The following is a 13,605-nucleotide window of genomic DNA, read 5'->3' as shown; positions in this document are numbered from 1 at the left end:
GTAGGTACATGGTAAACATTATTTGGAGTATCATGTTATTACAGTCTTTATTTCGTTGTTTCCATCAACCATTTTTTACCGACGCATTTCCCATACTTGTTCTCTAATATTTAATTTTTTACTATTGTAGGTTTTAGTTTAGTAATTTGTTATCCATTTTTCAGTTCTGTTATTAATGTTTTAAATTTGATGTTTACTTCAGTCTCTTGTTTATTTTACTTCCACAAAAAAGTTGTATTTTGTTGTTTTCTTTTCTAGAAAATATGATCAGACATTTATAAATTATTTTACCTGTTTGTTTGTCAAAAATATAGTCTTTCTTTAGCGTAAATTTTGATATATTTAATCCTTGGTAGTCACTCCAGTCTTGTGTTTGCTCCAGATTTGTGCTAACACTGAAACAAATTCAAAGGCAGATTAATGAAAAATAAATCGTAGAACGTTGTTTCACGTTACGACATTTTAAACGCTAAAAAACATCTAATCTTCTTACAACAGGTCGAACTCTTAGAAAAAAAGTCCCCCAAATAAATGAATTTTAGATTCAATAATTTTATGATCACTAATTATTTGCTCTTAATTAGAGCTTGGTTACGTTGAATATTTAATAATCAATAGGTGCGTGACGGTGGCAGTTGCAATTAACGACAGAATATCATACAATATTGAAATGTTTAGTTTAAACTTTTATTCCATTACTTTAAACGCGTAAAGAAAAACTAAATACCAATCACTAGTTTATAGTGAATTATGACGTATCAGAAACCAGGCCACGTGTGCTAATTTAACTCTTAAGTATTCTGAGACTGGAAATTTGTCTTTTCGTAAATGTGCTCCAGCTATTACAGAAGTATAGACGTTAATTAATATCAATACGATCTTCAAATAAAAATAATTAATAAACTGTGAACAAGCATAGAAATAAAAAGAAAACACAAGAATATCGAGTTGTTTATGTTGTATCGAAATGAAAACGCCAACTAATAACAGTGGAGATGAAAACAAAATACAAATTTGTGGTGTTAGTCGAAAAGTATTTAAGTGGAGTTTGATATGGCCAAATAAAAAGATGGAATTAAATCCTGGAATAGGATACAAACTTCAGATAATTGCATATTGCCTAATAACTGTCCTACTTAATACATTAATAGCCGTTACTCTATTTTTTGTTATAAGAGGCAAGTGATTTACAGTTTTGATAATTTAAAGAAAAACTGTACAAAATAATACTTTGTTAATATATTCTAGGTCATGAATATCTGGATGTTGAAGATATCGCCATTGCTGTCAGTTCGTATGGAATATACTACATGGTGTTTGCATATTTAAGACAACAACACAACATAGCGGAAATTTTGCAACAACTATCAACATTTAAAAATTTTGGGAAACCCCCTGGGTTTGATGATCTTAACAGAAAACTGAACTTGTTTGCAAAAGTACTAACTATCTGCGAGTTTGCAACTATAGTTGCGTATAAAATTATGAAAATTGTAAAAAAATCAGAATGCAAAACTACTCTTGCCGAATTAGGCTTAACCAGATATTACTGTGGTTTAGGAAGCCCTGCATGGAGTTGGTTCGATCTGGATTATTTTCCAGTTTTTCATTTATTTCTTCTTTATGAATTTTTGTTCGCTCTTATTCATAGTAAAAACTGCTCCCAGATTTCTTACCATGTTCTAGAAATATCTTATCACGCGACTTTAAGAATAGATCATTTAAAGAGTTTAATAGTGTCATGTTTTGATAGTAACAATCCCAAAACGTCGTATAAAAGACTCGAAAAGTGTATAGCGTACCACAACGAAATTTTGAAGTAAGTATTAATTCCTGAAGGATTATACCCAACTTTAACAATATCTTTAAAGTTTAATGGAGAAAATTGATACAACTTTTACAACAGTTATGTTTGGCCACTTTGCCTTAACAGGTGCTGTTTGTGCATGTCTGGAAAAACAAGTTATAGACGTAATTAAGTTGCTTGGAGTGAGTTATACGACATTGAAGACTGTTTTTCAGGGACACAATGCGTTTACAGGATTTTGTCATTTTATGTCATGGATTACAGCAATATTTGTTGTATGTGTAGCAGGACAACGTGTTATTAGTGCTGTAAGTAAAACCAAAAGATATGTAGGTGTGCTTGTTCTATTGTTCTAATTCACTTAACACCACTAATCTTTTAACCAATTGCATATTATAGAGTGAATCGGTATCTGATGCACTGTGGACTTCAAAATGGTACGAGGCAGATATCGTCCTTCAAAAATGTCTACTTGTTATGCTAACAAGATCGCAAAAAAGTTGCACTTTAAAAGCTGGTCCTTTTGGAATACTTTCCTACACATTCTTTATTTCGGTAAGTTAAAATTATGATGTAGAAATGAAATAAATTTTAATAATTGGTAATATTTTGAACATTATGAACGAATACGAGATGTTGGTTTCCCACAAATTTTGTAAAAATTATTGTGACTACTTTGCAATGAACTAAACCTTGTTGAAGTTAAAAATTGCTGTTGATGCTCACTCTGATTTGGTCAATGTCATTTCGTCAATTAGCGTGTTTAAAGATTGATACGTGAATTAATTTTAACTCCGAAGTACAGTGAAAGCATGACTGAACTACGGACAGACCTGACAACGACAGTTACATGACAATACCGAGTGTATGTTTTTTAAGATATTGTATGTCAAGAGTTCTTTCAGTATTTTTGAATTTTATTTAACCGTTTAAAATGTGCTTACAAATGATATCGTTTGTTTCAGGTACTTAAAACGTCTTATTCTATTTTGTGTGTATTAACTTCTTGAACACTCGTTCTAATACTGAGGTTTTGTAAACGTAGACGTAGATAGTTATCAGAGAGCAGATTTTTCAGGGTAACTGCACGTGAACCTCGCGTCGGAGTCATTAACCGTCAGGTGAATAACTGTACGATGTTAAAAGGGTTAGTTTTTGCATTAAATGCACACATATTCAGTTTTAAGGAAGAGGTTATGGGCGACTTGAAGGTTACCTTCACGGGTCCGGTCTCTGATGTTTACACAATAGGTAGTCAAAACATAACAATAGGTATAATGTGCGATTTTATGTTCGTTATAATGAGAACTCAGTTAACGTCGCAAGTAAATCAATTATACTTCAGATATTGCATGTAAATGGAGTAAGAGGGGAGCCGAGGTACTTTTTGAGTAAGTATATACATAACAAATGTTATTTTTATGAAGACAAATATTGTACGCACATACACCCATATGCATAACATGATGTACAGAATGGACTCTTTATTAGTAAAATAAATTGAATAAATTTAAAGTCTGGTATTATTTTTAACGAGTTCGCCTTGTATATTACGGTTCTTGAGGTTGTTGGCTTGTATATGACGTTATTGGGCTTTGAGCTGGGCTGTCATACGCACTATTTTGGTTAAAAATAAACACTTTTATATAACGTGTTTACTTGTTTAGAGCTTAACTATATCTACCTATTTTAAAAAAATATAAATATGATTGCATGTACATAATATACTTAAATATATTTGTCTATTTTTAAGCACTAGACTGATTGTGTGATTTATTTGTTAAATTTAGATTTTAACATAATTTTTAATTTTATCACTAAAAGTTTGTACGATAGAAAACGTTACTGTATTTCAAAATAAATGTTATTTATTCATAATTTGATATTAATCACCTGTTCATAAAATAATTAATGATTTGTTTTGGCCTACCAACGATCCCGCCACAATAATTGATTAGTGTTTTATTTGACAAGAACTTCTTTCGTTTTAGATTTCTTTTAGTTTTGGAAACAGATGACAGTTTTAGAGGTAAACTTGCCAAACAGGAGGTTCACCAATCGTTTAAATCAGTTAAGATTATGTGTTTCGAATAGTGAATTATAATTTATAATCAGTGCTACTGCCATCAGTCTTGAATGACTGAGATTTTACGAAACGAAACTGAGTTTTCCCAACATTAACTAGTACCAAATGTAACATGGAGACCAAATAGTGGCAATATATTCAAGTTTAGATAAAACATGAGAAGAATATGAGGATTTTAATACTAGTAGACTTCCGGACTTAGCAGTTCGCACAATGGAGACTGAGAGTTCTGGAAGCAGAAGAAGCAATATGAACTACGATAGTCATATGGCAGTCAACAAGAGAAAAAAATTGTAATAAAAAACTATGCAGCGGCAGCGTCACCAGAGCGCTATAGGAGTATGGCGTTCGAACCATATCAGTTTCATTCTAAATAGCCATAGGGCAAACTCGTGGTTGGGTCCCGGCTATGGACAGAAGCCGACAGCGTTACGTCATCTATTCCATCCCTAACTCCTACTCTAAATCTGACAGCTCGAAAAGGAACCGCGCACTCCGCTTCTCACTTTCAATGATTTTAATATTAAACTACAACCGAACAAGCGTTAAAGTTTCAAAAAGAGCAATAGAAAACATTTTAAATTCGCCATACAATCTTGTGAAATTTTAAACAACGAATAATTCTTATTTCACATTAAAATTGGAGCTCAGATAATTTATATAATGCAAACATTTATCAACAAAATATTTACAAAACAAAAACTAGCAAAGATTTATAAAAAAAAACAAGAGATCTGGTGTGACATAAACTTGTGCAGATAAAATATTACGTGAGGTTAGAAACCGCAGAGCATGAAAATTTACGTTCAATTTAAATTGTACAACAAAGAAAATTACTGAAGTTGAAATCGTGAGATAGAGAAATTGCAGGAGGTGAAAAAAATTACTTGATTTGCCACATTTTATCAACGATTCAAAGTGTTTACATTATGCCATGATCCAAGTGATTGGTTACTTAAAACAATTTGTTTCGAAGGTTTCTTTCGTGGACTGCTTATCCCAAACCAAACACACGATAAATAGTCATAAAATGCACACGTATTTATTTAGATAAATCTAATGTCTGTTAGATTGTGTTAGAACCAGTTGACGATTAAAATCTTAACCCTATCTGTGAATTTACAAACAATAAAACAAATTTACATCACGTGTTCGTTTTGGTCGAAAACTCGCATGTTTCCAATAAAAAAGAACACAAGAATTAACTGCGCGTGTTGGGGAAAACTGTGGCAACGTCGTCGTTACGATTAATTGTAGTTAAATAAAGGTTTCCTCCATTTTATTAACTACCAAGCCAACTAAACAACGTAGCTTCCTTACCGCATGCTGCACTTACAACAAACAAACCAAAAATAACGCCTTTCACCTTCCTCTACCAAGCGGCCATCTTTTTTCTACCAACCAACCCTCTAACTAAAATTCACTAGCAGAACGGCCAACTACCCAAAAAACGTTAACGTGCACGTCGTTGCCTATGTTTAACGATTTTTCGGTTGAATTTTTTTCAAATTCCAATTATTCAAATGTGATTTCGCGCCGTTTTAAATTTTTTCAGCGCGAAATTTTGATTCCAATTTGGTCACCACAATATAATATATATTCATATGAACACAACTTTATATTAATACAGCGTCTCTGGTAGAAATCAGAGACACTAAAGACTAGGGCAGTTTTCGATTTTTTTCGTTCCTGAGCTACCAAATTTATATACTGTGGATGTGCTGGAACTATATACAGGGGGGGTAAAAGAACTACGCCGATTACTTCTTATCAATTAGGTACTACTAGGTAATAATAACCCTTATAATTCACTATTTGCGCGCAAGTTTCCTATCACCATTTTGGGAATTAGCTGCCAGAGGGGGAAAACAGACCGCCGCGCGCAGATGACCAACAGGTTGTGGCATTGTTCTTAAAGTAACTGAATTTTTACATAAGCACGAAAAACAGTAAGTACATTCAAGTAGGTCTAGTTCATATACAGATGTTCATAGAATTTAAAATTGCTCAAAATACCTCAAATAAATTCGGTTTTACTGAACTGTAAGCATCACAAATTTTGAAAATTTCGCCATTTTATTAAAACTACATATTGTAGTTACAGGTGAATTCACATATATTTTCTCTTTACTACGATACCTTATCAGACGGAACATAAATAATTGATTAATTGTAGTTTTGGGTGTAAACCTTTTCATTATTATCGTATGTGTATAATATATGAGTACTGGCAACGATAACACAATATTAAGTATATGCCAGAAATTTTAATGACTTCTTTCAAGGAATCTTTTTTCAATGAGCTGCTTCACCACATAACGAATTAAATATTGACAGAAATTTCGGCTCCGAACAAAAATTACATGAAAATTTTTTAGGTAATCGATAAAATAAATCTGTTTGACCATACATATATAATTTGGAATAGGTATCCGAGCATGATTCTGAATAAATTGCCTCATTCATAGATTTTTTGAGGCACCCTGTATAAGTAACTCTAAAAATTGGCCTAATGTTATAGAAAGAATTTCCCTCGTACCTGAACTACCTTCAATAAACTTTTAAAAAATTGTGAAATCTAATTTTGACATTTTTTTATGATAACCCCTGGCCCCTGGGCTGTTTAACACATAACAGAATTACTTCGAAAATTAGCACGAGAATTTCTATCAGAATTAATCAGAATCGGTTTGTTAGTTTCGGAGATTATCTGCCTAATCAGATTGATAAATTATGGTTTGATTCGCTACAATTTGGTCCGGAACTGTACAACATTTCCTTGACTAGGGGAGTAAAAATAAAGACACTATTACGGAATTAAAAGCAACACCAAACATCTCAAAGAATGTTTTTCAAACTAATTATTTAATGTTTTAAGTACTTTTAAAAAGACTAATTGTATAATTTTTGAATGGCGTCATACACTTTCTAGAACGGATAAATAAATACAATTTAAATCATACGAATTTTTAAGACATTTAGTTTATATTATTTGAGACAATCCATCAAATTTATAGTTCGAACTTGCAATAGAACGTCCTATTCATGTAAATGCCAAAATGATTAATAATTTTGGCGGTGTTTTCGGAATTTTCGTTTTGTTGTTTTTATTATACATGTCGTTATTTCCTTTACTTTACGGACACACTTTGTAGTAGAAAAGAAACTAATTCCATTATCTACTTAATTTATAATGCGCTTTGTTGGCAACATTTTTTAGCCATAAAGTTTATTTCGTTACGCTAATGCAATTTTTCGAATCATTTCTTTTCATAACTTGCTCGAAGATACATCTATTTGTAACAGTGCTCTGCTCATTAAAAAATGTCAAGAATATTAAATTTAAAATTTGCTACTGCTACCTATGCTGTTGTTTTCATCGTAGTGTTATCGATAAGTAAATAAAATATAATCCTTGTTTTTATCAATTTATTCCAATTGTTTCAGCTTCAATCACATATTCAGCGGCACAAAACACGACGAATACGGGTAAGCAGAGATTTCCCAATGTTTTAATTTAGCTAGACGATCTAAAAGTCACTTTAGAATTATTATTATTTTTGCGAGTGCTCATCAACTTGGGTCATGTCTCGTACCTGGAGTGCCTTAATCCCTCGTTTGATTCTCCGTCCAATCAGATAAAAAGCAGCAAAAGTAAATTTGCATGCATTTTAACTACACTAATTAGATCCATACCGTGTAGTAGGTAAAGAAGTAAGATACCTAACGGCAACTTCGTATAACAAAAAATTGTGCAATGTAATGAAAACAGCGTTTCTAGATACGACTTTGTAAAAGTTGATTCATATAAATACAATAATATTATGTTTTATAATATAATAACTTGCTGCTTCGAGTTTGCACGCCCTGTAAAATTTTGTATCTACTTGAATGGCCAGTTTATACAATATTTTAACTGAGATTAAGTTGATCGCGCATTTAACAAGGCCATTAGCGACGTCTGATTGGCGTAGAGTCGGTCACATGGTACTTTAACGCGGGGTTAAAAATCAAATCGCAATTAAATATTTAATTGAGGTTCTATAAAAGTAATATTTTTTAATTATTAAAATAATGTTTGCCTTATTTTCTATTCCAAAATGAGTTGAATGGGTTCGTGGACTAAATAGATATTAACTAACGTCAGATAGATATGTGCTGGGCCGGAGTTAATGCCATGCTAGTTTAGTAAACGCCCGACCTGGATCGGAGTTGAAGTTTGCCGATTTTTGCTTACTTATTTGTGTGTTTGTCCGTTATCTCGGATGGGTATTTTTTTATTTAGCAATAATTAAGTGACTTATAAAACGGGAATACAGGCGAGGCACATAAATATTTTTCTGAAATGAGTATAATTTTTGTAAAATCTAAAAAGAAAATGCAGCTCGGTTTAATCTTAGAATAAGTATTATGCTTATGTTGTGTTAACTACGTTAAGCATATTAGATCAACAAAGTTATTCATGAGAAGCTCCACGCTTGAAAAATTCAAAACGCAAAAGTTTAAAAGGAGTATAGTTTTCCTGTTTTACCATATGTCAGCCTCCCGACTACCATTAAACTGAAAAAAAAAATGGAAACCTTTTTGTAAAGAATCCTTACTTGAAACAATTGGACTTCAAATTCGCTTTCAGTGCCCAAAAAATATACAGAAACAAAAATACACTGATTGAAAACAAATTTTCGAAAGGTAAGAAACACAGGCCTGTTTTATTGAATTGATTTAAAAATACGTCAGCTGATGTGAAAAAAAGAACATGGAAAAGTATTGTGTGTAACTACTGATTTTTCTTCATTTTTCAGACATCTGTAACGGTGGTGGGCCAGCTAATGCCATATGTAACCTTATCATAAGGAAAATTGCCATGATTTTAAGATTTGTTAAAGGTAAGCTTAAACCTAAAATGAGAAACAAAATGTATTATTTACCACAGGCTTTATTTGTTTTTATCTGTATTTGTTCTAATTTTTGCCTTCATGCATTGCTCTACTGACGGAAACAGTATTTTACAGTGTACCGGGTGACTAGTTACTCATGACGCTTACGTTAGCAATGAATTGTCTTAGGTAACTTGTACTTGGTATTTTAGGTTGCCTAAATGTTTAAGGCCATTTCGAAAAAGTTAGGTTATTCGAAGTTCAAGCTTTCAACCCAAAAAATTGCACAAAACCTGTTATTTATTAGAGTTTAAATCATAAAAAGTACACTTACTTTACAATAGTTGCTGTAAATGATAACTCTCAGCTTCTAGACACTCTCTCCATCAATATTTTTATTAGCGCAATACTGCAAAAAGTACACAATCCTGTGGACTTCCATCCATAGAATTAGAGGAGGTAGAAAGAATGATGATCGTAAGCACTACTTGACCCCAAGGAAACTGCTATATCTTCTGTCGTTCTAAGATTTCCGGTTCTAAACAGGCAACAATATATGTTTGTCCCTTTCATTTGATGGCTCTATCATACCTTCGCGCACATTCTAACACGAATGTCTTAAAAGGATAGAACATATAGCTTTCCTGGAGGTCAAATCCTCTTGCTGAGTGTTGTTTGGATTTATCATTCTACATCCTCTAACTCTATACTTCCATCTTTCTTTCATGACCACATTTTTGGCTTATTGTATAAATACACGGCTAACAATACATATTTTTTTGTTGTACGAGTAGGTGTGGCTACCACATGGCTACGACATTTCAAGTTCAAGTTACGAAACATGTGTCACTGCTGACGTAAGCGTTATGAGTAACTAGAGCAGAAATTTAAAAAGATCACCCGATAGGTGTTAGTAAAAAATGTTTTCAATTTCAGCAATAAAGGAAAACACATCATAACCGTTACCGCAGTTTTGCAGCAAGTTTATAGCATCTGGCTAGGAAAAATGTGGCTTACTAAATTATGCGATACTTTTAATGCTGGAATTATAATTGTTGAAAACACATATTTTTGTTTTTGTTTCCTTTGAATTTTTTATTTTAGTATACTACTACAGCATCGTCTAAGAACAAGAGTGATTCGGCTTCGAAAGACACAGGGATTTAATAAGGAGCCTCTAGTGACCTGTTGTCGTTGATCATCTTTTAATTGCCACTAAAACGTATGTCTGCCTTTACATCGAAACGATATATCAAAAAATGAAGTTATAACCAAGTGAAGCGATGCAAAGTTGAAATTATAGTATATTATTAATCAAGGTTGTGAGGACAATCATTATAGACCGAGCGCAAATTAGAAACGCGCAGCGTCGAGGGCTCCTCAGCGGGAGGTCTAGAATTCGCTTCACAAACGTAGTTACCTAATATACAATTTTTTTCACTAGTAGAAAACGTAAGACAATAAATTGAAAAAATGAACCTTCAATTTTTTGACGCAAAACGGACTGTTGGAACGCATTACCCAATGACATAGTGCTAGTCTCATTATTGTAAGTGGTGGTAAATGGTGTCTATATTAGGGAAGATGCCACTAGACTGCAGTCTCCCAGCCCTAGCTTTTAGACTTGAAAGGTAGCACCTAGTTCATTAATGACTCAAAGGACTATGTCCAATTTTGGGGTATAATTGCGGGGAGTTAGTAATAAGGCAGTAAAGCTTAATATTGATTTATTCAAAACAACCTATCTTGTTTATACAAAACTATATATTTACAAAATATCAGTGCTTCTAAACTAATAGTAGTATTACATAAATAAAGATATATTGCGTCCCTGTTTTTGTTCTGCTACCGCTGTGATAAGAATTTCGTAGCTCTGGCGCTTGCAATACCAATGTTTCCGGGTTGTACATTCGTTTGGATCAATTTGACCTCGTTATTAGTTGCATCAATAAGGAATTGAAATTAAAAAATTAAGTGTTTTAATTTAGGATTTATGCAATATTTTTGAATAGTGTGTACTGTACACATAATAATGAAATGTATAGTAATTTTATTATTGGAAATTCCTCGTTGTTATGACTACTATTGCAAATTATTCAATCTTGACCTGATGAAGACACTATCACAATATATTTATAAATATCCATCGACTAATGAGAAGTTTTTAGTCAAACATGCATTGTTCACATCTTCTAAGATGTTAGCAAACATAGCACAGAATAAGACATTTTCAGAACCTGAAACAAACTGATTGAGAACTACACCAACCAAAAATGATATACTCAACGGAAACAAACAAAGAGTACGACAAAGTACCAAAGGGTCCAACACTAATGTGGAGATTTTTTTGACTTCTTATTAAAAAAAACTGTATATCTTTCCGTAATCTTATGTCTGTTTGATACCATTTGGAAACCCATATAGCCTCAGGAATAGATTCACTCTAAAAAAAACTTTTTTTTATATAAATTAAATATTTTTTGAAATCAAAATGCTGGAGTTTAAAGTAAGTAATTAAATTTACTTTAATTAATACGAAGATTATTTCTTGTAATTAACTTACTGCATTGAAAAGCAACTGTCCTGCAACACAAGCCAACAGTAATACGAGAACCCAACCTAGCATATGTAAGCTTGCGCACAGTTTGTCTTCCTAAAAATAAGATTGGGTAATTTTTTTTTCGATTTTTTTATTGATGATTTCTACCTCAATAAACTGTTTTTCTAAACAAGCACAAGCCGTTGAAGTTATGGTCAGATGGGCAAACATGGTGTTAGAAAAACAGGCGTCAAGTTTCGTAGCTAAACTGAAAATAAAATATACAGGTATATAGGAAGAATGTAGCCTAAAGTACTTACTTTAAAATATGGCTGTGGTACTGTATGCAACGTTTCAATCTTAGCTTGGAAATGTAATAGTTTTTAGACTCAAAGCAATTTTGTATCATAACATTTAAATGTTTGATTCTGAGAATTATGTGTCTGGTCATTTCAAATGCGCATGACGTAATTAACAACGAAGGTTTAAGAAATAACTGACCGGCAACAAACACATAGAGAAAAACTGTGTAATAGGTAATGGAGTCATGTATATCAAAAGGAATCCAAAGTGAGATTATAAATCCACAATTTTCGTTTAAGTGTTTTTCTTCGTTTACTTTCTCACACTCTGATTTCTTTAAATATTTCACCACAGAGTATATTGTCGTACCAAATACAGAATAGACAAAAATTGCATTAGAGAGGACACTTAACCACTTTTCTTCTTTCTCAAAATCTGGAGGTTTGCCAAAATTTTGAAAACTTGATAATTCTTCTAACAATTTTGCCGCATTTGATCTTTTGTAAATGAAAGTAAATATTATGTAATAAACACCAGATAATGAAATTACAACTGCAATATTTTCGCTAAGAGAAATCTCCAAATGGTCTAGAAATTACTTGACATTGTTAAAGCTCATGCACAAGAAGAAATGAAGCACATTTCAATGAGAAAATAAGATGCATAAATACTGAACCATATATGACTCCAGTTGTAAGACAGAACGTTCCAATTTTAATATAGTACGATATTCCAGGATTTATTTCTTCTCCGATATTCGGCCAGACTAAAACCCATCGTAAATTTCTTCTACTGGCATGACAGACTTTAATATTATTTTCTTTCGTTGTCATGTTTGCAAACCTAAAATGCAGAATACATTTGTATATCAATAAGGAAACAAGAACTAAGTTAAAAATTACAAAGATCAAAACTGCATCTTCCTTGATCTAAGTATATAATATTACAGATATTGTAAAAAACACTGACTACAAATAATGAATATTAGTTAGTTCGCACTTAGCAGTATTATAAAGATTAACAGTTAAAAACTGTGCTTTCTCGAAGAACCATGCATTTAAAAAAAAAATAAATTTCCTACTTTACACAATCTAAAGAACTTCGGCGTCAGTACTGCATGATTTTAGAATTAGAACCACTATAACTACGTAACAGTTAATATTAAATTGTTACCCATTTTCTCTTTATATATTTTGCGTGAGCTAAATTTTCAGCTTTAAAATCAGCCGTAAAAATGAATATCAAGTATTTGATTGCAATTAACTTTTACATTTAAACGTACTCACCTGATTTAAATAAATTGGCTTGGGGACTAAATTTGTTTTATAATAAATAAACCACAAACTACTGTTATTTTCTTAAATATATAGAAAACATTAAGCTCGTCACTGTTGTTTACACTTCTGCAAAATTTTGTAGCTACTAAGAGCTTTCGTACATATGTTGCTGATATTTACCTTACTGAGACTTGAGGTAAAATTAATTATTCAATTCGTGAATGAATGCATGTTTGAATTCAGGAACACCCACTTACTCGATGCATGTCTACAAATAATGCTCTTACTTATTATTTCACTTCGGAGATGATACGTTACAGCGAAGTTATTTCCTTACTTAAATATTAATGGATACTTTTAGTCGTGCTTGCCGAAGAAGATGAATTTATTTTTAAATACGGCTAATAGTGAGTAAAGTTGATGATATATACCTATAGAGATGCTTCATTTAATCTCATCTCAACGACCAGCAAATTTTTATTCTGCAGATCAGTGGAATCTGATGAAGTTTATTGATAATATTTTGTCCGAACTGCATTTTTACTTTAAATTATTATTCGTAACGACTTCTGCAGGTTATTTACAGACACACTGGTGTCTCAGCACATATTTAAATTAAAGTAAAAATTAACGTTTCCTCTTAATTCTATTTATTTCCACATATATCGAGCGATCAAATAAACGCCTCTAGTTACTTCTCGATGCTCAAATGTTTT

Source organism: Zophobas morio, unplaced genomic scaffold (assembly GCF_036711695.1).
Source record: "Zophobas morio isolate AGI-343-1 ecotype UQ-CSIRO unplaced genomic scaffold, CSIRO_AGI_Zmor_V1 ptg000009l, whole genome shotgun sequence".
Taxonomy (NCBI): Eukaryota; Metazoa; Arthropoda; class Insecta; order Coleoptera; family Tenebrionidae; genus Zophobas; species Zophobas morio.
This window is presented reverse-complemented; position numbering follows the sequence as displayed.